At 37.9% G+C, this 24674-nt stretch overlaps 2 long non-coding RNA genes across 2 annotated transcripts; both read right to left on the reverse strand.

The window, feature by feature from the left end:
• Positions 1-6466: 6466 nt before the first annotated feature.
• Positions 6467-7064, reverse strand: LOC125056873. The gene is made up of 2 exons (XR_007118124.1): positions 6898-7064; positions 6467-6696 (listed from the first exon to the last, which is right to left on the reverse strand). It is a non-coding gene; the product is annotated as an uncharacterized LOC125056873 (long non-coding RNA).
• Positions 7065-7624: 560 nt separating this feature from the next.
• On the reverse strand, positions 7625-8146 carry LOC125056872. The gene is made up of 2 exons (XR_007118123.1): positions 7808-8146; positions 7625-7730 (listed from the first exon to the last, which is right to left on the reverse strand). It is a non-coding gene; the product is annotated as an uncharacterized LOC125056872 (long non-coding RNA).
• Positions 8147-24674: the final 16528 nt, after the last annotated feature.

Consider the following 24674-nt stretch of genomic DNA (forward strand, 5'->3'; position numbering starts at 1 on the left):
TGAGCGGCTGGGGTCTCCTTGTGAGTTAACTGTATCGCGGAGATAAATATTTGTAAAAATCTAATATATAAAATTCTCGTGTCGCGGTGTTTGTAGTTAAACTTCTCCGAAACGGCTTGACAGATTCTCATGAACTTTTGTGTGCATATTGGGTATGTCTGAGAATCGGACAACATCTATTTTTCATCCCGCTAAATGTTGAGGGTAGTCCACCCCTAAATTATTATTTTTTTTAATTTTTAGATATATTTTTTTTTATACAACATATCAAAATACATGGGGTTAGGGTTAGGGTAGTAGGACTCCTTTCTCCGCAATTAGACTCGTGGTTGGTCCGTTGTGCGTACGAGTCCTGGCTAATTTAGCCAGCCTAGCTCCTTCCAGAAGCACAGAAGTCTCCTGGGCACTTCACAGGCTTCCCGGAGCGACCTCACCGTTCCGAGGATTTTTTCACGTTGATTAGCCACAGCCTCGCATTCCAGGACTACGTGGGTGACTGTTTCCTCTGCGCTGAAACAGCCTCTGCACAGGGGGCTGTCTGTCGCGCCTAGGACAAAAAGATGTTTATTTAGGAGGCAATGACCCGTTATTGTCCCTATCATTATTTTAAGGTTGGTTCTATTTAAGTTTAGTAGTCGCTTTGTCAGTTGCGGGTTTACTGCTGGCAGAGCCACTTTGGACTGTCTGCAGGCCGCACCATGCGACCATCGTTGTTGCTGGAGTTCAGCGGATCTCTGGCGAATCCAGGTTCGCACCAGCGAGAAGGGCAAAGGAAGGAGCGGATACGGGCCAGCAGGCATCATTCCGGAGCCTCTTTTCGCAAGCTCGTCTGCAGCATCATTGCCGAGAGATCCACTGTGTCCCTTTATCCACTGCAAGGTAACCCTATTGGTTCGGGTTATGACCTCCAGTGCTTCATGACACTCCAGTATTAGTTTGCTGTTGGTTTTTTTGTTTCCGAGCGCCATCAGCACGGATGCACTGTCGGATACGAATTTAATGCAAAAGTCATTAATCCCTAGCCGTTGCACGGCTCTGGCTGCTTCGGTTAAGGCGACACATTCACATTGAAAGATCGTGCTCTGTGTGCCCAAGGGTAGGTGTATGTTGATGTTGAGATCAAGAGAGAATATGCCAGCGCCTGAGCCAGACCCTGTTTTGGATCCATCTGTATATATACGTAGCTCATTCACGGTCGACCGATCATGTTCCTCTTCCCTCAGTTGTATGTGATATTTTCTGTTAAATATTAATTGGTCAGTGATTCTATCAAAATACATACTACCCTTAATTTTCACCCCTCTACGATCAACCCCTATCTTTATTTTATTAGATAGTTATATTTATTAAACTAAAAAAAGTTTCCTAGAAATAATAAACCTACATGGCAAAACGACGTTTGCCCGGTCAGCTAGTTATAATATAAAAAGAAATGTTACTGGCGAACTTATGTCTTTAAATCAATTGAATTCATAAGTAATTTGTATACTTTTAGGGCGGTAAGAAGTCATCGCCTAAGAATTTGCAGTATCTGTATGTAAATACTTTAACCAGCGACGATTGTAGGCTCTTAAGAGATGATTATGACCCTATAAATTCCAACCAGATGTGTACCCTTAACAAATTTGGAGAAGGAACATGCCACGTGAGTATATATTTAAAGAGCGCGTCACGATTTTTGTAAATAGGCACGAAGCATTGAGAGCTGAATTATTTCGCAACTAATCTGTTTCAACGGTATACAACTACACAGCCTAGGGATGTAGATTTATCTAGCTTACTGTTTTTATGCTTCGTAGCAGATGGTCTAAGATGCCGATATACAACGACCTTCACCGAGATGCTTATTTAATGAAACGTATTTTATATTTAATTTAATATGTCAATAAATATAATCCATATGGGTTGCCCAGAAAATTTCAGTCCAGACTATTTTAATTAATATTAAAAAAAAATATTATTTAAACATTTCACCGGTATGATTATTAGATAAATTCTATACCAATCGAAAGTATGAAGCCCATAGAATATGCAAACGTTAGGTTGTTTTTAATCAATTAATTATTTATGTGTATATTTTTTATATGACGTCATGACGACTATATTTGTTTGCAGGGAACCTTGAGGGAAATGCCCGATAATTTTGAAGCTCGTGTGGTATTCGGGGGATTATTTTTCCGACCCAAATGTCGGCCAATAGAATTGCACCATGAGACGAAATGTACAGTTAACAAATAAGAATTTCATAATGAATAAAACAACTACTTAATACTTTTCTTGAAGCAACGACCAGAGAAAATTTTCACAAAAAATTATCAGTATAATACCATGTAGGTTGTACCACGTGACGTCGAATGGTGCAATTCTATTGGCCGATATTTGGGTCGGAAAAATAATCATTTATAAATTATTATAAATTTCGTTGCTCAAATTATTATATGTGTTTTATTTAGTTACAATCCCTAAATTGCGTATTATCAAAAACATTTAAGAATGATAAGGGGCACTCTGTCGAACCCCAAATAAAATAATACCTGTTAAAACTAAAAGATATGATACGTTTAGATACCTAAGTCTTGGCCTTCTTATTTTGATCAATTTTCAAAAACTTAAAAACATCAAATATTGGAGTAACTATACTTAATTGAGTTATAATATATAATCGGCTGAAATACACGATATGCAGTTTACTTTAAAACTGTTGAAAAACTGTGTCGACTGCGTGAGTCTGTCTTTTTTTTATGTATTAGGAGGCAAACGGGCAGGAGGCTCATCTTATTTTAAGTGATACCTCCGACCATGGACTGACATTGCCAGAACTCCGATTTGGTATTGGTAGAGCTTGAAAGATCTCTACGATAAACAGTGTGTCTATTGTTAAATAATTCCATGTTTGAAATACCAGCCCTGCGATTCTGTAACTCACTTTTCGAACTCACACAGCGGTTTTCGCATCGGCGGTCGCTCTCAAATCAGTCGTGAAGCAGTCATTTTATGATTTGGCATTCTGAACAGGTGGGAGCTTGTAGTTTATTGATTATTAGAATGCCAAATCATAAAATGACTGCTTAATAAGGCAACGGGCGACCTTATCGCTAACAAGCGATTTCTTCCAGGCAACCCAAATGTGGGACAATAAAAAAGAAACACCTACACAGGGTAAAGTACAAGAAGTACATAAAGAATTGACAAAAAAAACTTAAAATAACACGTAACTACTTATAACTAAAGAAAAATAAAGTAAAATCTAAAGAAAAAATAAAAATATGTATAAACAAAAATCTAAATGCCAATCAAAAGGATAACTGAGTCACAATAATTAATATATATAAGTAGTAGCTAATTGGTAAGGAATTCCATAGCAGGATACTTTGCACAGCAAAGGAGGAGTGAAAGAATTCAGATTTATGAGTAGGAGTTTCAAGAATTAGGTTGTCTAAGGAACGTAAGTCAATACTACCGCCAGATAGGAACATAAAATTTTGCTTTAACTATGAGTTTTAGGATTAAAAAGAACATTATAGAGTAGTTGTAAAATGTACAACTCCTGGATAGAAGAAAATACAAAATCACCCTGAGAATTGTCATTTATAAATTGTTATAAATTTTTTCGCAAAAATTATTATGTGTTTTATTAAATTAAAAGCAGCTCCCAGGCTCTGGACTGGACTTGTCTAGAATATTTAAAGGAACCCCTTAAACAAATTATTTTCCTTCAATACTACTCGTAGGATATCGACGAGGACTTTCCGTGATTGCTAAAAAATATATACCTGTTCAGATTTAACGCCTGCACAAAAATTACGCCAAAACACCATCCCGGGAACATTGCCGTCACCCGCATCAGGCGCTTAAAGATTCTTCATACAAATCTGTCTACTCATGACTTAACCTGCGATCATTGTACAATTCACATCCTATTTTGAATTATATTAATTTATTAAGTATCTTGGCATTTAATTTACACCATCTATCCGCTAAAGATAGAACATGGTGGCCCATGAGGGAAACAAAGAAGAATCCGCGAAATAATAACAATTAATACGTAAATACGACGAGACACCGGTTAGCGCGGCGACCTAACGATCTTCAACATCACATCAAATCATTCCTGTGGATGGAGCCTTGCAGTGGATATTCTAAAATCACGGGCTGTATTGGAAAGCAGAAAAACAAAGAAGATTCAAGCAGTGAATCAGCTAAAGTTGTACATCGAGCAGTAACGAGTTCGTCCGCTAAGATAAGTGTCCTCCCTTAACTAATTCCTAAAAAACCTCATATATATAATAACATATATATATATTAGGTTTTTTAGGAACTTACATAATAACTAACAAAATAGTATTCAAAATCGTTCGTCATTTGTGTAAATTAAGTGTTTTTAGACAAGTTTTACAGCGTTTTATGCACGTAATTTTTAAAAAAGTGCAAAATTGCATCATCTTTTTTTACCTACCCGTATGTTTAAAAAAGTGATCAAAGGATTTAACTTAATAAATTAACTTTTAGCTATTTATCGCAATATTATCTAAATTAATACATAAATCATTCAATTGTACGTTCACCATTTAGTAAAATAGGTCAATGGAAGTATATTAAGCAATAAAATAAAGTTAAATTATTTTACGAAGTAACGTTGGTTTCGTATCTTAGGTTTTCTCGTTTCGTATAGTTTGTACATACAATATTTAGCGTATTTGCCGAATATACCAGGCTAATATTTATCATCGCCGTGCGCCGTTTGCAAGTACATACTTATCCTGTTGGATTACATTGGCCGGCCGCGGCTTCTGCACCGGCCGGGAGCGAACTGTTGAGCCCTGAGCGGCAACTACCACCAGAACGAATGTTATAGGTTAAATCAAAGAAAATTTCAAATAAAAAATATATATTTAAGTTTCCTAACTCCAAAGTACATTCCTGAAATAAAAAAGCAATCACTTAAATTGATCAAGTAACAATTAATTTATTTGTTCAAAATACAAGTATAATAATCATGTTAGGTATGTTGGATCAACGTTGATTATTATTAATGTTGGAAATGGCATTGCCATAACTTATTTTATAAATGTTATATTATTTAAGAGGTAGTTATTGCTGCTGACTACAGTTTAGCACTAAACATACTCTTTAAGGGTCTGAGCCATAGATTTGTTTCATTCATAAGTAATTGTTTTTAGCGGAATATTTCCCGAGACTGAGCGAGAGTGGACTCCGGCCGGAATGGGTCGAGAGGACGATATGGTTCTCTAGCCCGAGATGTGCGGATGGTGTTCGAAATACATTATTTTAATTTTATTAAATTTGATAAGGGCGATCTCAAAAATCTTATTACTCCGCCGATACTCTCACATTTTTTGATTAGTCATTGTTGAGATATAATCGGGTTTAAATTTGATGCATTTTTATAATATATACTGTTTTGTTAATTTCTTGTCAATAGTTACGTCCTCCATTTAGACTTTTATAGTGAGTGTTTTGTGCGTGTTCGTGAAGGCTAGGTATTGTAAGGCAAGGTACAGCATCAGTCTAACCTCTCTTTGTTCCCAAACTAACAATTTCTCCAAATCCTTATGGCTGACGTAATTCTGTGCTTTTCTTCTTAGTAAGGAGCACTACAACGAGGTATGTACTCTATTATACTATTTATTCTAGTAGTTTAAGATTATGTATCGACGGCCACCGAAACGTTCTTTGTGGTACAGAGTGCATCGAGGAGTTCGTCGCACAGCTCGGAAAGGTATGTTTGATCAGCAGAACACCTCTCGGTAGCTTTACCGCCAGCCGCAAGCCCGATACTACCGATTACCACATCAGGGCCATATTGAAATTACTCATCTTCCAGATTCCACCACTGGACTTGGCACTGCCGGACACGACCCCAGCACCAGTCGAGCGTTGTTCGTCGGTCAACCGCATCACACCTAAAGTGACTTTGGCCATGCGCGCTACAACCTCTGTACCGCCATGTATCAGCAGGGCGCGAACCCCCACTTCACCTGAAGGGAAGATGCCCAGAACGAGCACAGGGTTACCCCTCGCGATGTGAGCGCGAAGTGACCCGCGTCTTTAGTCATCTGAGCGCTTCCGACGAGCATACGCATGTATGAAATTGCAACTGCGAGACTCCATGGCGGCGTGTAGAGGCTCGTTCTGTCAATGACTTTAATCTTGTAATAATAAATTACGTTTTTCGTTTTATTTTTACTGGCCTAGCGGCTAAACGCAAATCGTCTTTATATTAAAACTCAGGCTAATTGGACCAATTTATTTCGAATTCGCGGTTGTATGGTTAATATATCTGGCAGCAAGAGTTTTGTATACCTATGGTGATTTAAATTGATGAATTTAAAAATTTGCTAAAATTGTGTTGAATTCGTGAATTTAAAAATTATATATTTTTTGCATTCACGGAAAGTCCTCGTCTTTATCCTGCAGGTCCTTCTCTTTAAATATTTTAGACAAGTCCTGTTCTGAGCCTGAGCCTTTTACTAAGAAAACACATTAATTAGTGCGATGCAATTTAAAACATTTTATAAATGACAATGCTTAGGGTGATTTAGTATTTTCTTCTATCCAGGGAATGTACATGAACGTGTTGGTGTACACATCAGGGATACCGAGAGCGCAGGGCCAGTTGTAGGACACGATACCGGCTGAAGTGCCGTTGCACACTAAGCTGCCGCCTCCATCACCCTGAAAATTTCCAATTACAAACATTTTACATTGCACGTGGATAATTTGAATTATTCAATTAATGTCGTTATTGGTCGATAATTCATAAAAATTGTAAATTGTCCGCTACGAAGCTCAAAAACAGTAAGCAGTATTTCTGCACCCACAGGCTGTGAAGTCATATACCGATTAGCGGCAAAATCTCTTTAAATATATACTCACTTGGCATGTTCCTTCTTTAATTTTGTTAAGAGTACACATCTGGTTGGAGCTTATAGTGATTGAGGAGCGTCGTCGTCTAAACCACTTGTTACAATCGTTGCTGGATAAAGTTTTAACATACAGATACTGCAAATCGAAAGGTGTGTAGTTCCTAACATCACGGTCATACTAAAAGCATACAAATGAACTATGAATTCCATTGACTTAAAAACATAAAACATTTATTTCTATAATATCCAATGTTACAAATAAGTATCTCCGCAAAATTGTTAACTCACGTTATTATCACCCTAGCCGCTCAGTATACACGACAATCCAGACTTGATATCCTCTGTGGGTAATGGCAGGGGCTGAACCTTTTTATTGAATTCGATGGCCTTTTTCGTACTTATAACAGCAATATCGTTGCGGAATCCATTTAGCTCGTTATGTTCTTTGTGAGCAATGATTTTGCTTATTTCATACAATGTACCACCTTTTCTTCTCGATAATGTACCAACTAAAGCGATTAATTCTGATGGTTTAAAACTGAAAAAAATTTAAACTTTATTAAATATAATTTAAAAGCTCAGAAAAAAAACGGCAGTCTGTTATACTCTTATATCAGCGCTTTACTGCATATATGTATGTATTATTATACCCTAAGACACAATGGGCAGCTGTCAGTATCCATCTTTTGGAGATGATAGCAGCACCGCAGGCAAAGGATTTATCTTCTTTCATTATTAGAGCGACTTGGTGTGGCACAAGGTCTTCGGGTGCGTCTTTGCCACCCACCACTCGGGTGTCGGGCTCTTGCCCTCCAGTCTTAGAGGCGATACCTTCAGCATCGCCTACAAAAAACGGCACTGTACTTAATAAGTAATTAAACGAAAAAGGATATAATTAATAAGAAAATAAAAACACTTACCCTGTACGCTCCATGCTACTAACAGTAAAATAAAGAATATCTTTGAGACGTCCATCATCATTCACAGTTCTGTAGTAAATGTACATATTCATATGATGCCTTGCTTTTTATATACCTACGCATTGTAATTAATTTTTTAGAAATTAAGTAAGTAAAATAAATATGTCTTTTAATGAATTATACCAAAAAACTACAATTATTTTTAATTACTTTTGTTATCGTCTGACAAACAGGTGACCTAATTGTTACCAAGCCATCAGCACAAATAATTAGTAACATATGATTTTAATTAAACAAAGGGCAGAAAAATTGCTCGGAATAAATATTGTTTGGGTACGAAGCGTCCTAGCAGTATGATAGTGTTTTAACACTAATACTATAGTTTTGAAACAAGAAGTAACAATAATAGTACCAAGCCGTAATATAAAAAAGATCTAAATTAACTTATGTTTGCTACTCCAAATTGACTAACGACACATGGTCTTTAACAAGTATAATTTCAGAGTGTTCATTCATATTGTCCAAACGTAATACAATAATATTGTGTTTTAGTTATAAAATTCACCAACAGATGGCGCTGTGCGTTTTCTGCATCGCGCTATGGTTGTGTCGTGGCTTATAAGATATAGTGTAAGGTTTAACATGTTTTAAGAATAAATTGTCTTCGTCCTGGAATCGTGGATTTTTGTTCATGGTTCTTCGTAGCCGGATACAGCAGTGATTGGAGATAACGAAAACATCTGGCGTCAGTAGTGGCGCCCCCTAGTGCTAGGGTGAAGATGTGATATCGATCGGTCAATAAGTGATTGTGTTGTGTCATGTGTGTGTAAGTTTAAAAGGTGACTAAAACTGTAAGTACTTTAAAACTTTGCCTAACAAATTTGAACTCTAATAACTCTAGTAAAATAAATTAGAAAAATTAAAATAGGGCATGCACTTGTAAAATAATTAAGGCAAAAGTGGTTGAGACGGGGAATCCATGCCCGATTTTGCCTAAGTCGAAGTTTTTACACCAAACACTTAGAAAAATTTGCGATTTGGAACTTGAAAATTTTACAAGTGTTTATTGATAATGTTTTGACTTATTGGGACTTAGAAAAATCACGATCACAATGAAATCACTTATAACTGTCAACATTTGAAGAGACACACAATAAATTATAACTATGTAACTATGGTGAGAAAGATTATGATGAATCGGAGTACAACTTGAAAGATGTATATGGCGAGACGGAAGATTTATATAGTGAATACAAAATTGATATAAAGGAAAAATTTACTAAATTATAATAATATAATTATATAAAATATTGTAATATAATTATATAAAATATTGACATTAAAAAGTCCCATCATGTCTCAATGTTTTAAGTGTCTTGCTAAAATGGACGAGAAAAATGTCAAAGTAACTTGTAAAGGGTGTTGCCGACTCATTTGTAACAAATGCAACGGTCTTTCTGCGACCGAACTGCGTGTCTTTGGACTTCAGACGCACAAACTATCGTATCTTTGTAATGACTGTGAGACCGGTTTAAGACAAGTTCCAGAGTTGCGTAGATTGGTTACTGAGCTCCAACAAGAGGTCGAGGTTCTGAAGACCACTCAACCGTCCATTGTCAACTTGGATACTGTTATAAATGAAATAGAGGAGAGAAAGAAGCGCAGTTGCAATGTTATTGTGTTTGGTATACCGGAATTAAAATCATGTTCTTCAGAGGAAAGAAAGGATTACGACAAAGCTAAGATAGCTGACGTCTTCAATCCAATACCAATCCCTGACCCCAAGATAGTGCATGTGTTTCGCTTAGGTAAACCGGCAGTCGTTAACCCCTCACAGCCACGTCCGATAAAAGTCGTCTTCGAGAATAAACGCGTCGCTACCGATATTTTAAAAAACAAGAGTAAAATTGGTAAACCCGTTAGAGTTTATTCAGATATGACCCCGTACCAAAGAGATCAGCTAAAAGGTCTGCGAGACGAACTTGCCCTAAGGATCGAAAAGGGTGAAAAAGATCTCACTATAAAATATGTTAACAACATACCAAAAATTACAACAATTACAAAAAACTAGCTTTACCTCATATTACCGAACTTAATATTTTATACACTAACTTAGCATCCATAACGGCAAAATTCGATCTTTTTCTTATTGAAGTTCAAACGCACAAACCTTCTTTGATAATGATAATTGAAACTCATTTACACAGTAAATTGACTGATAGTCTAATTAATATACCTCATTATACCCTATATAGACTAGATAGAGCGAATAGACCCGGAGGTGGAGTTCTGATATATGCCGCATATGAAACGAATAACATAAAGATTTATACCAAAGTAAATAAAAACTACCACGATCCACGTGTTGAGGCTCTATGGCTAGATGTCGAATATAAAGGAATAAAAATTCTGTTAGCTTGTGTGTACCGCCCTCCATCCTGCACTATGCAAGAATCCGACCAAGTCCTTTTTGATACAATCGATAAAGCGTCCTTTGAGAACACGGTACTTATAATAGGTGATTTCAACTTACCACACTTAAAATGGCCTCTTAACCAAGTAAAAAAACTAGACAAAGTAAGTGAATCTTTCTTTAATATGTTCTCTAACAGCAATTTAAATCAATTCGTAAACCAAATCACAAGAAAAAGAAACGACGAGGAGTCAACGTTAGACCTTGTACTTTGCAATGACGATACTCTTATAAGTGAGGTACGTTATTATCCTCCAGTTGGAAGAAGTGACCATTTGGTACTCACGGTCTCTATACAAATTATTGGTACTGAAGTTAAGTCTAAAAAAGAGACCCAATATGATTTCTATAAAGCTGATTATATTAGTTTAAATAACCAACTTGATTCATTGATTATTCAAGGGTGCTCATCAGATGATCTGTGGATCAACTTTAAAGATCAAATCCAACACGCAATTAAAAAATCTATACCTCTTAAAACTAAAAGCAAGAATAAAAACCTACAAAAGCCGTGGATAAATCACGAAATATTACATCTAACTAAGAAGAAAAAAGAACTATGGCGTTTATACAGAATAGCCAGGACTGATAGCATGTACAAAAGATACAGATATATAAATAATTTGATAATTAAACTTACAAGAAAACGACGAAGTGAATTTGAATCAAATGTCATTGATACCTCCTCAAAATCTTTTTATGCATACATTAGAAAACAATTCAGCTCTAAAACAGGAATTCCATCGGTTTTAAAAAATGAGGTAGATGAACTTGTTGTTGAGCCATCAATGATAGCGGAAATGTTTGCTGATAACTTTGAGTTAAATTACTCCCCAGAACCTGATGGACCAATACCGAACATCAAACTTTCCAGGACTGAAGCTTCCTTTGATGCTTTCTCGATTACGAGTGAAATGGTTTTAAAATCCCTAGATATATTTGACGACACAACAGCGTCAGGACCAGACGGAATTCCATCCATACTATTAAAAAAATGTGGCAAATCACTCGCAGATAACATAGCCAAAATTATGAATGCATCGCTAAACACAGGCCTTGTACCGTCCGATTGGAAATCTGCTGTTGTTGTGCCAATATTTAAGAAAGGTAACAAATTATCAGCCTCCAACTATCGACCTATAAGTCTTACGTGTATATTATCCAAATGTATGGAGAAGATTATAGCTGAGAAATTAAGGAAATTCCTTTTTGATGAAAATATAATACCCTGCGAACAGCATGGATTTGTACCAGGACGATCTGTCGCAACTAACCTTCTCATGTGCCTGAATCAATGGGTAAGAAGTTTCGACCGGGGTGATCATAGGATCACCCCGGTCGAAACTTCTTACTTCAAAATCTAGGTAGATTATATCTATAGAGATATAATCTACCTAGATTTTGAAAAAGCTTTTGACCGTGTCCCAGTTCGCCGACTTTTATGCAAGTTAGAGCACTTAGGGATCCGAGGAAAAATATTAGCTTGGATTACGAATTACCTTACGGAAAGATGTTTTCGAGTTCGCATTGGAGATGTACTGTCCTTGCCTCGACAAGTACTAAGTGGCGTTCCTCAAGGATCAGTACTTGGCCCTTTACTTTTTATTCTTTACATGACCGATCTGAAGAACTCACTACAGATTTCACATTCGATCTTTGCCGACGACATAAAATTTTTTGGAAATCCACTCTCCCAATCTCAAGCAATACAGGGTGGATTGGATGATATTTTTGATTGGACCAAGCAGTGGCTTCTGTCACTAAATGTTAATAAGTGCACAATATTGCCCATAGGAAAGAAAAATCCGCACATTACTTATCGCCTAGGTCAACAGCAGTTAATTCCAGTATTCACGCAAAAAGACTTGGGTGTTACCATCAGTTGTGATTTGAAGTGGGAATGTCACATTATGAATATAGTGAAAAAGGCTAATTCCATGAAGACCTTAAGACCACTCAACACAACACTAATCCCCTAAACAACTTTCTCCCAAACCGTGTAGTGGCCGACTGGAATAGGCTTCCGGAAAGTGTGATCAGTGCACCATCTGTGAACACCTTTAAAAATAGACTGGACAAGTTTCTCCAAATCCCATAATACACGCGCATCAGCTTATTAAAAGCTGCCAGTGTGTTAATTAAATAATAATAAATAAATAAATAAATAAATTAATTAAAAAATAGCCCTATAGTTACGAGTGATGTAGTAAGCAACAATAACAGTGAAGTAAAATTACCTAGAATAACAATACCTACCTTTTCTGGCCACTACTCATAATGGACCACGTTTCGTGACCTGTTTAAGTCATTGATACACAGCAACAAATCGTTGCAAGCAGTGCAAAAGTTGCATTACCTGAAAAGTTACCTGACCGGTGAAGCCGAGCAGTTGCTACGACATCTTCCTGTTACAAATGAAAATTATGAACTATGTTGGAGTCTGTAAATAAAAAATAAAAATTAAATAAAATATGTTTATTATGGAACATAAGATACATGTATCACTTATTCCACGTCATTAAATTTGAATTTGTAGGCATCCCTACTCAACGGCAAAGAAGACAGAGGGTGTAGGCCGAGAGAAAAAGCCGGCGTAAAAAACTCTCGGTACTCTTTTAAAATAGCAAATCATCAAACAACACTTATTTTAAAACAAATATCGCAAATTAATTAGAAGTAGCGTGTCTAGCACTAGTCCCAGGCCCTTTTATCAACTAGATAATCGTTAACTTTATAGTAAGCCTTTTTACACAGCTTTTCTTTAATACATTTCTTAAATTTATTAAAAGGCAGAGATAAAAGAGCCTCTGGGATTTTATAAAAGAAGAGTATTCCTTTTCCCAAAAAAGAATTACTAACTTTAGATAGTCTAGTACGGGGAAATTGCAGCCTGCGTTTGTTCCGAGTATTAACATTGTGCGTTGCACGTGCGATTGCACGAATAGTCCTCTTCTGCAGGATGAAAATAGTTTCGACATCAGCAGCATGACCCCATAATAATAAGCCATAAGTCATTAAGCTATGAAAGTAACTAAAACAAACAAGTCTAGCTGTATCGACATCAGTTAGTGAGCGAATTATTTTAACCGCGTAGGCTGCAGAACTAAGTCTCTTCGCCAATCCGTTAATATGAGGGGACCACTGAAGTTTTGAATCCATGGTGATTCCAAGAAATACAGTTGTATCATCCAGATTCAATTCCTCACCGTTTATAATTGGTCTAGTACCCATAACCCTTGCATTTTTTGCACAAAATTTAATGCATTTTGTCTTTTATGCATTAAGTAGAAGGTTATTCATACTAAACCAATGGACAAGCGAAGATAGAGCATTGTTCACATTGCGGACGTATCATCAGCAAACAAAGCTATCCGATGTTTACTCTCTACCATGAAAGGTAGATCATTTATATAAACAAGAAACCCTTACCCTCATCTAGCATTGACAAGGGCAAACCTTACTCTCTATTCAGACCGTAACTCTTAATCCCGTGGATTGCTTGTGGTCCCGGTCTCTTTACCTAATGAAACCCAAAACGTTTCGTGGTCTTTCAGTAATCCAGTCTTGCTTGAAGAACTATTCTTGCATATGCAACATGGTTATGATAACAGCCACGACAGCGTAAAAACAGAATTCTACTACCATACACATTAAGAGCGAATTAGAAGTTTTAAACGTTTACTTAAAGTGTAATAGATTTTAAAATACTGAATGTTACCTAAGTTAAATTTTCACAATCCAACAAATTGGCAGTTTTTCTGTAAATGCTACATATTATGCTATACTTATTACACCAAGTAAAATTTCTTATTGTGTGGAAGGCTGACAGTTAAGCATTAATAAATAAATGTCAAAATCAAAGTAATGATTAGGATTTACACGTGGAAAAGTAACTAAACACACGAACAGGGTTTGCCTTATCCAAACATTTCATGATATTTTAATGTATTTTATTAATATACATTAAAATATCATTGTACAGCTTTGTTATTATATTAACGTTTTGGTTTCGAGGCGATACGAACACTCTGACTATATAAAACTATAATTGTTTTTACATACTATCATTTGGGAAGGACATGTTGGGTAAAATATGTAGGACTACCACCAATGTACCATTGGAACCTGCGTTACGGTACATACGGCACTAACGGCCTAGGGACGAAGAATCTCACTCGCTAAGTAGTAAGAAGATTGAGATTACTCTTGAAGTTACGAATTATTATATGATGTATTGAGGTAGATTTATTAAAGAGCAACCGTTGTGTTGGAAATTCATTGCCTGACAGGTATCTTGTTGACTAAAGATAAAATAATAATATTAATAATATGATAAAAACGCTCATTTAACAGTAAAAAAAGCTTACAGGGTTTTGATGATTAGGTACGGCGCAAGAATCGGCTTTAAATAGTAAAGAATCCATTGTGAAAAGTCTTGTAATATATGCTTGCACGAAAACAGTCATACTAATATTAACGTATGATGCTATTCCCATTTGACGCTTGCATTTACTTTGGGTATATAGGTACCTTCCCCATTACAGCTGAGTCCCTTATAAATTTTTTTTCATTTGTTACCACCGTCACCAAAGCAACGTTTTGACATTTGAAATAAAAACCTGTAAAACTGAAACTGGAGCGAATCTTTATCCAGTCTATATGAAGAGTTTATGTAGATAGTATATCTCTATAAGTACGAAACTGTATTGTCAAATCGATCAGGAAGTAGTTGTGCGTTTGCTTGACAAATATCAATTATAATAACATGTTCTGACAAAATAATAATGTGTACTTTAGGAACATAAGCATTAACTTTCGGGTACTTTCTGGTATTACACGTTTATCAAACGCATGTATTTGTAATTCAGCAGTGCAAGCAAATATTTCAACTATTTTAACAAAAAGCAATTAAACTGTGACATTGATAGAATGATGTTATTGTAAGTATAATTGAAATGTAGAGGAAATTAATTTATTGTAATTTTCCATTTAATTAACTTTTCTTGGTTGAGTACATTATTTGTTATGTAAACGACACTTTTCATAATTTTTGTCTTGTTGACTTTAATGGAATTATTCAAAAGTCATTTAAGGATTATAATATTTTTTCATTTCACTGCTGCTCCTGCTGCTTTCAGCTGCTTGCTTTTATGGTCCCTAGCGATGAGAACTTACGAAATTATCCATTTACGTAGCAAATATATCGTACGAGTAGTAATTAAAAATATAATCAAACGATTATAATATTGTCAGTTACACTTTGAAACGCCTCCATTTTTGAATTTACATGTTTATGGTAATTAAATATTAAATTTAAATATAATCTCAATTAAGTTAAGTTAACCTTACAAAGACTCTCACACAAACAAAAATTCTTTTGTCGTGTCTACTCGATTTAAAGGCGATCTCCTTAATACTTCACATAGCTTCAGTATGCTTGGGGTTGGCATATCGAAATAAGTCTAATGTTAGGTTGTTACATAATTATTATATCAAACATGTTATGGGGGACTTCGTTTAAATTCAGAATAGATAAAAACACTTGCTTCAGAATATAAAACAAAGTCTTGCCAATAATAACCTATTATGACTATTGTGAAGATAATATTGATATTGACCGCAACCTATTTTGAAAAGGGGCCACTTAAAGGTAAGTAATAAATTTAATTATTAGGATATCTTAGATTACGTGTTTTGTTTATAACTTCCAATAAAGAGTTTATATTTACCGACTATAACCCGAAAACTGACGAACCGTGATGTTTGTGGAATGTGTGAAATTGTGAGGGACAGACAACTTAAAGCACGAAACTAAGGATACCTAACATGTGGATATACTGCTACAATTTTAAAAATACTATCTAACAAAAGGATTATCACGTCAGAGTCCGCTAAAATTGATACTCTCAGTGAATAGTCTAAGGATTTAAACTAAACAGGATGGATAGATATCTTAAACTTTCAAAATGTTACTAAAGATCAATGTTTTCATAAAATATTTTGTTACAGTAATTATAAAATAATAGGGTATCTATAAACAGGAGAATCTAGTGTTTATTTATTTATTCATTTGTGTGAGCATGAAACTACTATTGCAACCTTTTTAGAGGTCAAATTTTTTTTTTTTTTTTTTTTTTTTTTTATAGAACGGGGGGCAAACGGGCAGGAGGCTCACCTGATGTTAAGTGATACCGCCGCCCATGGACACTCTCAATGCCAGAGGGCTCGCGAGTGCGTTGCCGGCCTTTTAAGAATAGGTACGCTCTTTTCTTGAAGGACCCTAAGTCGAATTGGTTCGGAAATACTTCAGTGGGCAGCTGGTTCCACATAGTGGTTGTGCGCGGCAAAAACTGCCTTGAAAAACGCTCAGTTGTGGAACGGCGGACGTCGAGGTGATACGGGTGGAATTTCGTATTCTGTCTCGACGTCCGATGATGAAATTCAGCTGCAGGTATTAATCCGAACAACTCCTCTGAACACTCTCCATGGTAAATGCGGTAGAAGATGCAGAGTGACCCCACATCTCTACGCAACGCCAAAGGATCAAGCCGCTCGGAGAGGGATTGGTCGTCGACGATTCGAACCGCTCTGCGTTGTATACGGTCAAGTGGAAGGAGCTGGTACTGGGGAGACCCCGCCCAGAGGTGAGAGCAGTACTCCATGTGGGGCCGAATTTGCGCTTTATATAGTTGCATACGGTGGCCCGGAGTGAAGTACCGCCTCGCCTTGCTGAGCACACCAAGCTTTTTGGAGGCTAATTTAGCCTTTCCCTCCAAGTGACCGCGAAACTGAACGTCGTTCGATATGTCAACGCCAAGTATTCCAATGCTGGCTGTGGCTTTAAGAAGAGTGTTTTCGAAAAGAGGAGTAGCGACAAAGGGTGTTTTTTTAGCGGAAAACGCGCAAACTTGTGTCTTCTTGGGGTTAAATTGGACTAGGTTTTGTCTGCCCCAGTCTGAGACTCCACGTAGTAGAGTTTCGACTTCAGACACAAGTTTGTTCCGGTACTCATCAACAACTGCCCGAGAAATACCTGCCCGGCCAGTGTAAAGAATATCCCCAGTGCTGTCATCCGCATAGCAGTGAATGTTGTTAAGTTGCAACATATCATTGATATGCAGAAGAAATAGGGTCGGGGATAGAACACAGCCTTGTGGGACCCCAGCGTTCACGGGTTTAAGGTCGGAACATGCTCCGTCGATGACGACCTTGATGCTCCGATCGGCCAGAAAGCTGGAGATCCAATCGCATAATTTCTCGGGAAGCCCATAGGCTGGAAGCTTCGAGAGCAGTGCTCTGTGCCACACCCGATCGAAGGCTTTCGCTATGTCCAAACTTACCGCCAGCGCCTCCCCCTTGGACTCAATTGCTTCCGCCCACCTATGGGTAAGGTATACAAGGAGGTCACCAGCTGAGCGACCACGACGAAAGCCGTACTGAGAATCGCTAATCAACTGGTGACCCTCTAGATAACTCAAGAGCTGGCAATTAATAATGGTTTCCATTATTTTGGAGAACAAGGAGGTTATAGCTATTGGGCGATAGTTGGACGGATCAGAGCGATCGCCTTTTTTTGGGATCGGATGTATCGAAGCGGTCTTCCAGCACTTCGGGACAGTGCCGAGCGAGTACAGGTACCGGAAAAGGCGCGTTAAGACCGGAGCCAACTCAGGAGCACAAGTACGCAGCACAATTGGGGGGATACCATCCGGCCCGCTCGACTTATGAATGTCCAAGGAAGATAGTGCTTTGCGGACAGCACGTTGCCGGAATGTGATTTCCGGCATCGAGGAATCACACCGCGAAATGGTCGGTGGTGATCTCCCTCGGTCATCCAAAGTCGAGTTGGACGCGAAGAGACAGCCCAAAAGGTCGGCCTTCTCCTTCGCAGTGTGGGCCAGAGAGTCATCCTCCCTGTGCAGTGGCGGAATGGAGGGCTGACAAAAATTCCCCTGGACAGCTTTGGCGAGAGACCAGAAGGCTCGAGTCCCTGAAGGGAGTTGGGCCAATCTCTCGCCAAATCTGGCAATGTGCTCTGACTTTGCCTTAGTGATTTCTCGTTTGAAGGACCTGGAGGCTGAGTTATATGCTGTTTTAAGTTCGCTGGTATTGGCATCACGAGATTTCGCCGCTTCCGCCCATGCCTTAAAGCATTCTCGCTTTCGACGCGAGGCCGCCTTGCAAGAACGTTTAAACCAGGGCTGAGACTTGCCACCGATCGGCACCGCAGAAAATGGAATAAAGAGTTCCATGCCCTGCAGAACCACTTCGGCGACAGAGGCGGCGACGGAATCTGGAGCTTCCGGCGAAAAGCACATAGGCCCCCAAGGGTAGGACGCAAAGAAAGACCGCATCCCGTCCCAATCTGCTGACTTATAGTGCCAAATACGGCGACAACCCATAAAGCGGGGCCGTGAAGGGCGCGTAGATGGCACAGTACTCCGGACCACACAATGATCTGATGAACCCAATGGCGGGACAACAGAGACTTGATAGTTCTCCGGATGTGAAGTCAGCAGAAGGTCCAACAAAGAGGGTTTATGACCATCCACATCTGGTATTCGCGTAATCGCAGGGACCATTTGTGTCAGGTCGTAGGCTAAAGCAAAGTCGTGAAAGGATCTTCCCGCGTGATCGGTAGTTTCAGAGCCGAGCCAATCGGCATGGTGGGCGTTAAAATCGCCAAGTATCACGATTTCAGCGGTAGGAACCCTTTCGAGCAGGGAATCTGTAGCCATTTGGATGTGCTCAATGAGTCGGTCAGTTTCGATATTTCCGCTATGGGACCTATACAGGCATGCGTAGAATCGCGGATGGTCATCGCAGTCTACGCGCAGCCAGAGGTTAGATAGGTCCCTTCCTTCAAGCGTCCCGAGGCGACGAGAACAGATATCCTCTCTGACGTACACGCAAACTCCCGCCCGCGGCACAAATGAATGTTCTAATTTGTACCCCGGGTAGGAGAGGTAGGAAGTATCAGCCGGGGAGGAAATCTGAGTCTCGGTAAGAAAGAGCAAGGCCGGCTTCGCAGTCTCTAAATGGTAGTGGACTGCGTTGATATTGGTATTGAGCCCCCTAACATTTGTGAAGTCCACGGCGAGTGTGGACGGGGGTGCCTTTGTAGGTTTGCTCCGTTTGCCCCGAGAACGAATTATGTTATTTTTTCCGAGCGCAGAATTGCCCCCCCCAGAATACGAAGGGCAGCCTGTGCGTCCACCACCGGGCGCAGAGTGTCCCGGTGTTGGACGCCCAGAGGGGGATTCTCCACCGCGAGCGCGTGTGGTACCCCCCTGGGGTAGATTCTGTCTTTTTTTCTGCACCTTCATATTTCTTGTAGAGGGGGGGGGGGGGGGGGGAAATGGGCTCCGGGAGTCTCTCTCACCGCACGAAACGCGAGTACAATAAGGCAAACTTATTGCATCACTTCACGCCGGTTTTCTGAGAGACAGTGGTACTGCCCCGGTCGTGCCTGCCCATTTGGCTGAAACCCGAAGGCAACAGCATGGCACTCCCACTAGTGAAAAAGAATTAACTTGTCAGAAGTGAAACTTCTTTGTAAATTAATTATTACTAAGCTAAAAGCCCTAATAAATGATCATGTACCAGTAGATGATCACTCCATGTATTTGTATATCTATATTCACACTGTTTACACACTGTATACGTGCTAATGATAATATAAATAAATAAAAATCTGCGTTTACTACACAAGACGTTATGCGACTGAATTTTTTTTTTTTTATGTGATAGGAGGCAAACGGGCAGGAGGCTCACCTGATGTTAAGTGATACCGCCGTCCATGGACACTCACAATGCCAGAAGGCTCGCAAGTGCGTTGCCGGCCTTTCAAGAATTGGTACGCTCTTTTCTTGAAGGACCCTAAATAATGACAATATTATTATAAATATTATTATTGTATTTTGTTAGATAGTATTCTTAAAATTGTAGCAGTATATCCACATGTTAGGTATTACGTGTTAAGTTGTGCCATATTTCGAGTCAGCCCTGCGATTCTGTAACTCACTTCACGAACTCACACAGCGGTTTTCGCATCGGCGGTCGCTCTCAAATCAGTCGTGAAGCAGTCAATTACCCTAAATTGCCATCTAAAGTTCTAATATGTAACTACTAAACGAATACATCAACAAATAGCTTGTATTTTTCTCGATCTCTCTTACTTTCTCTCTCTTAATTGTTCTCACTATAGCTCTCTCCCACCTCTCACTCCATGGCACTGTGTGTAATGCGACGTTCGCGCTTTCTCACTCTCTTTCAATCGGTCTCAATCGTTCCCTTTTCTTCGACAAAACCGCTGCACATCTTCGTTACGCTAAAATTGTTATAATTGCGTTTTAATCCGTAACAAAATTACCCTCATGACCAGAAAAGAAGTTAACAATGTTTGTTTATCTGATGGCAACCTGTATCTTTATTTTAGTAATAAGTCTTAACTTTCTATTTTTCTTTATACAGTATTTTCGTAACCCTGAGGAGTACCCTGATGTACAGGTCTCCCTAGACTTAGTTCAGGGGCTCCAGTATCTGCTAAAACAATGTAACTTGTTCTTGAATAAAGAAATTGTAAATTTACACAGGATAGTACTCACTTACGGTACGTATAACGTATGTCAAACTTGGGCACCAACTCTTATCATGCACTATACAATAGTAAGGGACATTGGAACGACCATTGAGAAGGTGAAGTGAAAGTGGACTGGACCGGTTATATGAGGTAGTATGGAGAAATGGTCCAGTAATCGGAAAAAATTATGTCCACGTTTCGAAAAGCGTGGTAGAAGACGATAACATGAGCGATGGGACGACATATTCACAAACATCATGGAAAATATTATAATATGGCAACGCGTCGCGCGCATTGAAAATGGAGGAATGGACGAATGGAGGAGAGTGGGGGAGGCATTTGCCCCTTGCAAGGGGATAAAGAGCTTGTTTATATATTAAATTTACTGTATGGTCTGAATAAAAGGCTTTGTTTTTTTGTTATTGATATTAATTAAAATAACACGTGGTATATCACTATATATGCAAATACTTAATTAGAAAACGTTGACGTCATAGTTTCAATGTCAAATAACAATAAATTGGTTAGAATATCTTTAAGTAATGTTTATGCTAATTGCGTAGTATTAATTAATTTCGATAAGGTTTTCGTTTTCCAATACTCGTATCAGGTGAAATTTAGTTATGGTACTAATTATTTCAAAAAAAAAATCCTGATCTATATAAAAAGTAATGTTTATATTTGAATATATTATGTATTATCCTTTATTCTACTGTTCGTAGCGTGGAGCGAACAGGAAGTGATGGTGGCTTTGGTCCACCTCCAGTTTTTGATGTTACACGGCGATAAGATGACAACTCTTTTTTTGTATTCAATTTAGTGCACTTCCACTGATTCATCAATTGTTTTTTGTCTCTTGTCCTTATATTTGCTAGATTAAATCTGAAAAATTACATGTTTTGATTAAAGCATGTGGTAATTTTTTTGAGATGCAGGTACTTATTAAAATGTTTACTTAGGCTGTAGGCTACCGACCACAGTCCGTCAGCTTACGTATCAGCCAATGCCAACAGTGGCATTATCTGCGAAAATTAAAAAGAGCTCTACAAAACAAGCAATGAGCAATTTTTTTTTTTTGGAGTTTATGGCCTGGTATCAAGTAATCAGCTATATCCAGATCAATATTACCTGATTGAATAAATATCTACCATATTGTTAGGTAAAATTATTCAACGTTAACAAACTTTGCAATTTTTCTTGTTATTAATGTTAATAACATCAGTATCAACATATTATGTTATTTTAATAATGGTTATCTGTTAAATTTATTAGAATATAAAGCTACACTGGGTAAATAACTAACGTAACATATGCACACGGCAACGGCACGGTCGCCGTGTCGTGTAAAGTAGTAATATATGACCAACAATGAGAACTTTCACATGGCACGGCGACCGTGTGTAAACCGTATACATGAGAAAGAGCTAGCTCGGTTGCACGGCACGGCGACGGTTTCTTTTCTACGCTTTATTCGCTCAAGATGGACGACCACAGAACAAAATATTATAGGATTTTCTCTTCCTGATTGGGGATTTACTGTATTGTATGCTCCAATACATGATTGTGAAGGTTCTGGGGACTCAACGTAATACGTATTTGAAGAAGGCGAAGGAGTAAAACGGCTACTATTATTCATTGGGGAAGGGGTTCTACTACTGTTCATGAATTGTTGTATACGCATATCGGACAAATAGTTTTGGATATGTTTTTGAGCTTCCAGCGCCGAAAGCAAAAGCATAGCTTTGCAATGACTCCGCCAGCTTATGCTTTTCACTAAAATTTAACTAAATTTTGCCTGTCCAAACGTGTCAAGTGATTAGCCACGCCCGCCAACTTAACCGAAAAATAGACAAAATTCTATTCTACCTTGTTTAGTTGCAACTAAATTTTAACTTGCAACTTCTTACTAAATTAACTATTTACACGGGTTAAGTTACTTAAAATTAAGTTAATATTTAGTAAATTTTTAGTCAACTTAATACGTGTAAATCGGCCATATGGGACACCTCAAATGCAAACTAGGCAAACTACAGAAAATAATTTAAAAAATAACAGATTTGAAACGATCTGGTGCTGCAGCGGAAAATGTTTACAATTCAAAGTCTTGGATATTGATATATATCAGCATATACTGACGCAAGCTTTCTTAATATTGTTACTCATATTGTAACACGAAACGTACGAGTGTACTCAATGAAATTTACCGTCGTACTGACGCGATTCGTATCGAGTGTGTAGTATACTAAAAAAATACCAGATAAATATCACGATAAATATCGAGCGTGTAGCATTCGCCTATGGGTTTATAGGGGATACGTTATAAAGAAATTGGGTTGCATTTTTTTAATCCGCGAATAGTGAAAACGCGAATGAAGGAAGCGCGAATAGGGAGCTTTTACTGTAGTTCTTGCCAAAAAGAGAGCTACTGCAAAAAAAAGCTAATTGTGCTGTATAATCATCAATTACAAAGAGACTCCAGAGCAAATTTGACGCTTTCGTGTTGGGATATCAACATTTTAACGGGTAACGATTAAGAATTACGTCGCCCGAATTGGGGGTTGCGCGGGGGAGATGGGAGATGGTGGGAGGAGGGGTGTAGTAATCACCCCCCACCAATGTCGTGCGCCGGAAAAAGTTATTTAAATAAATAAATTCAAAAAACCAAAAACATATTACCAAACGTAACCTACCGTAACCCGTTTTTTTGTATTATTTGTTTTGATTTTTTTTTTTTGAAGTTATACTTCTTTAGGCGCGTTGTGAAAAATTGATGAGAGTGAAATTTTACGAAGCGCGCGCACCGTGACACAAAATTAGCAGCGTGAAGTTGCCCACGGAAGATGCTACGGCATTGGACATAATTAAAAAACAACATTCGAATAATAATAGAATTTATGTTACACTTAATGTAAAAGAATAATAATAAATATGTATTTATTTAATTTTTCAAATGTAAACTGAACTTTATTGACTATAATGACACCTTTTCCAGTCTTTGATTATTTAATTATAATTAATTATTTGCATGCAATCAAAAACTATTTTTAATAATGCCAAAGAAGTATAACTTCTTACGCGCGTACATAAGTACACGCACCCTTTTTTTTATTTTTTTTTTATTATATACTATTATTTTATTATATACTAACCTAACCGAACAATAATAATAATAGATTTTTTCGATAGCTCCGGGTGCTACGGGATTTGCAGCCGAAGGTGACCAAAATGCCGAAGCTGCGGAGGGTTACAGCGGGTGGGGGCTGCTCTTCCTCCACGTGGATAGTGGGGTGCTCTGATTCGGTTTTGGGTACGTTTTGGATATTAAAGTAAACACTTTATTCTAGTAAGAATTAAATAATACAGAACATTGCAAACAATGAATTAATACAAGTACAACAACGAGTAGGTATCGATAATTTCAAATTTTTCGGAACCCTATAATATATCAACACGAAATTATCACCGATTTTTCTACGTGAATGTCACATGTCACATCTCTTATAACCAATAGAAAAGTAGAAAATGTCGGATTGTTTACAAATTTCAATACATTACACAAAACTTTTAAAAAAAATTTAAAATACTTAAACGCATTTCCGATAGCAAAAATCACTTGGAGGTGTTCCAATCAAGGTCCCTCGAAACATCTGCATAATCAGTATCATCAAATTCAGGCGACGTAATTCTAAATCCAACCCTTTTAACGAGATAGAGAGTAGAGACTCTTACTGCGCGATATTGACGCTTTTGTGTTGTGATATCAACATTTTAACGAGATAGAGACTCTTACCGTGCGATATTGACGCTTTTGT

Source organism: Pieris napi, chromosome 15 (assembly GCF_905475465.1).
Source record: "Pieris napi chromosome 15, ilPieNapi1.2, whole genome shotgun sequence".
NCBI classification, from domain to species: domain Eukaryota; kingdom Metazoa; phylum Arthropoda; class Insecta; order Lepidoptera; family Pieridae; genus Pieris; species Pieris napi.